Source organism: Terrapene carolina, unplaced genomic scaffold (assembly GCF_002925995.2).
Source record: "Terrapene carolina triunguis isolate 2854851 unplaced genomic scaffold, T_m_triunguis-2.0 Scaffold506, whole genome shotgun sequence".
NCBI classification, from domain to species: domain Eukaryota; kingdom Metazoa; phylum Chordata; order Testudines; family Emydidae; genus Terrapene; species Terrapene triunguis.
This window is the reverse complement of record NW_020664857.1, coordinates 1-3,601: the sequence shown is the minus strand read 5'-3', so window position 1 is coordinate 3,601 and position 3,601 is coordinate 1. Positions and strand designations below refer to the sequence as shown.

Below are 3,601 nucleotides of genomic sequence, written 5' to 3'. Positions count from 1 at the left end.
CCCCTGCTAGCCCAGCCCTGCCAGTGCCCCTCACTCCCGACCCGCAGCCCCTGCTAAGCTCGGCTCTGCCAGTGTCTGGCCACCTGGGTCACTCCCCACAGCAGCTAGGCCGAGGACGCCCCAGCCCTGGGGCATAGCCCCCACGTCCCTGGCAGCTTGTCCCAGCCAGCAGCCAGGGCAGGTCCACGAGGCCTAGTCTCTTGCCCCACGGGGCCGTTCTCCTTGGGCGGCTCCACCTGCAAAGGCAACCAGGGGGGCGGGGGGCAGTGAGGGGCTGTGGGGAACAGGCTGGAGCCAGCAGGGGGCGATGCCTCCCCTGGAGTAACCCCGGCCCACCCGCCCCGGGCGCTAACCGCGCTCGATCCGCCAGCAGCACGCCCGGCCCCCTGGCTGCCCGGCCCCACAGCCAAGCAGGAAGACAGTGGGGAAGGGCCAGCCCCAGCCCCTCCCCCCCAGCGCTGCCCCCGGCATCTGCTCCCTTCACCTTCACAGCGGCGTCTCCTTCCTGGGGTCATTGCAGCAGGTGGGGCCCTCGAACTGCAGCTTGACGGCTCGCTTGAGGTGCAGCTGGGGGTCCAGCGTGGCGAGGGAGAGGGTCCCTGTCAGCCCCCCATCCTGCCAGGGCAGGAAGCCGTTGGGCTTGGGGTCCCACTCGGGGGACGGCACCTCCCGCCCCGGGCTGCCTGCCTGTGGCTCTGGGGCTCCGGGCAGTGCCAGGCTGGGCTGGGGGCTCTTGGGGGTGGGGGCCGGGCGGCTGCGGGGCAGCGAGTGCTGCAGCTGCTGGGTGAAGGTCGGGCTGTCGGCCGGCACCGTCTGCGCCGTGGCCAGCGAGTGGCAGGTGGAGCCGCGGGAGCTGTGCAGGGAGGCGTCGGCTGTGGACTGTGGCGAGTTCGAGCCGGGCCCCTGGCTGGGGGCGGGGGGCGCCGGGGCGCTGGCGGAGGAGTGGCCGGAGGCGCCCGACGGGGAGCAGGTGGTGGCGGTGGGCACCCCGTGGCTCTGCAGCAGGTGCAGGATGGCGGCCTGGCCCCGCCGGGCGGCCACGTGGCTGGGCGTGCGCCCGTACCAGTCGGTGTGGGTGGGGTCGGCGCCCATCTCCAGCAGCGCCCACACCACCTCGCCGTGGCCCTCCTGGGCGGCGATGCCCAGCGCTGTGGCGCCCTGGCTGCAGGCCTGGTCCACGTGCGCCCCGCGCTCCAGCAGGAAGCGCACGGTGCTGGCGTGGCCCTGCCAGGCAGCCGAGTGCAGGGCCGAGCGCTGCTCCATGTCCAGCGCGTTGACGTCGGCGCCGTGGTGCACCAGTGCCCGCGCCGCCTCCAGCCGCCCCTGCCAGCAGGAGACGTGCAGCGCCGTGCGCCCCTGGGCGTCCCGCGCCTCCGGGTCGCTGCCACTCGCCAGGAGCAGCTCCAGCAGGTCCTGGCAGCCCCCCAGCACCAGCAGGTAGACCAGGGGCCGCCCCGCGGCATCCGGCAGGTTGGGGTCAGCCCTGTGGCGCAGCAGCAGCTCGGCCGTGGCCCGGTGCCCCCCCAGTGCAGCCGCGCCCAGCGCCATGCGCCCATCGTGGTCCCGGTGATCCACGGGGGAGCCACTTCCCAGCAGCAGCCGCACGCACTCGCTGTGGCCCTCCTGGGCTGCCAGGATGAGGGGGGTGCAGCCGTCCCTGTCCTGCTGGTCCAGGCGGGCGCCGTGCTCGGCCAGCACCCCACAGGCCCCTGTGTGCCCCTCCCAGGCGGCCAGGTGCAGCGGGCTCCAGCCCATGGCGTCCGGGTGGTTCTTGTCCAGCCCGCGCTCCAGCAGGGTCCGCACCACGTGCTTGCTGCCCTGGGCGGCCGCCAGGCTCAGAGCCGTGCGGCCCTTGGCATCCTTGGCGCCTGCAGCCGCGCCCCACAGCAGCAGGGTCTGCACCACGGCGCCGTGCCCCATGGCGGCGGCCACCAACAGTGGGGTGCGCCCCGCGGCGTCCGCCTGCTCCACATCGGCCCCGCCCTCCAGCAGCAGCTCGGCCACCTCGGCGTGGCCCTCGCAGGCGGCCACCAGCAGCGGGGTCATGCCGTGTCGGTCGTGGTGCCCCGCGTGTGCCCCGCGCTCCAGCAGCAGGCTCACCACGTCGGCGTGCCCGCGGCTGGCCGGCACGCACAGGGCCGCCAGGGACAGCGCCGTGCGCCCGTCCGCGTCGGCGTGGTCGATGTCGGCGCCGTGCGCCAGCAGCAGTTCCGTGATCTCCCGGTGCCCCATGTAGGCGGCAGCGATCAGGGCCGTGCGCCCCTCGGTGTCGGCCCGGTTCACCTGGGCACCGTGCGCCAGCAGCATCCGCACGATGCCCTCGTGCCCCCCCCAGGCAGCTGCCCGCAGCGCCGTGCGATCCTCCACGTCCCGCCAGTCCACGTCCGCGCCCGCCCGCAGCAGGGCGCCCACGGCCTCGGCGTGGCCGCCCCAGGCGGCCGAGCGCAGCGCTGTCCAGCCCCTCCGGTCAGCGTGGTTGACGTTGGCGCCGTGGGCGAGTAGGCAGTGCAGGACCTTAGCGTGGCCCTGGAGTGCGGCCAGCGTCAGCGGGGTCTGCCCGTGCCGGTCGGGCGCCTCCACCTCGGCGCCCCAGCCCAGCAGCAGGCTGGCCACCGCGGGGTTGCCGCTGTGGGCGGCACTGGCCAGCAGGGTGCGGCCATTGGCATCCCGCTGGTTGGCGCTGGCCCCGTTCTCCAGCAGCATGCGGACTGAGTCCTCCTGCTCCAACGCCTGGTGCAGCAGGGCCCCCGCGCCCGCCTCCCGCTCGCCCAGCCGCGCCCCCGCCAGCACCAGCAGCTGCAGCACGTCTGTCTCGAGCGGCAGTGTCGGCAGGTCGGCCAGCAGGCAGTGGGCCACGGGCACGTCCTGCCACACCATCCAGAGCGCCAGCTGGCAGGGCGGCAGGCGCAGGTCGGCGCGCAGCAGGTGGCGGGCCAGGTCGTGCACCTCGCCGGGGCTGAGCTGGGGGCCGCGGCAGGCAGCGCTCAGGGCCAGCATGCCGTGGCCCTCGGCCGCGCTGCACAGGTAGCGCTGGGTGCAGTACTTCACGTCCAGCAGCCACTCGGCGAAGCTGGCGTGGAAGAGGATCCGGGTGCCACCTGGGCCGTCCAGCAGCAGCGTGGCCAGGCTATCGAGCTGGCACTGGAACTCCTCCCAGCTGGGGCCGGGGCCGGCCTGGCGCGCCCAGAGGGCGCCATGGAGCTGGTGGGGGCACAGCGGGCGGGGCGCGGCCACCAGCACGTTGAGCAGCGGCCGCACATGGGCGAAGAGCTTGCCGGTGAAGAGGCGCTGGCACAGCCACAGGTAGAGGCCGTTGAGCGTGCCGGGGATGTGGCGGATTTCCCGCAGCACCACCGACCCTTCAGCCACCCCGTCCAGCACCCGCTCCAGGTACAGAACGCAGCCACTGCTCTTGATGTGCAGCTGGTTGAGCATCTCGGCCGTCTCGTGGGTCAGGCGCCGGCGCAGCCCCTCCTCCTGCTCCAGTCGGCACAGGATGTATCGCTGCACGTCCCGCACCACCGGCGCCCGCCGCAGGTCGTCCAGGCAGATCCGCCGGAACCCTGGGGGCCAGGCAGGTGGGTCAGCACGGGGGTGCCAC

The 3,601-nt window shown here is 74.4% G+C and overlaps 1 pseudogene; it reads right to left on the bottom strand.

The window, feature by feature from the left end:
* Positions 1-486: 486 nt before the first annotated feature.
* On the bottom strand, positions 487-3,564 carry LOC112125064 (annotated as a pseudogene).
* Positions 3,565-3,601: the final 37 nt, after the last annotated feature.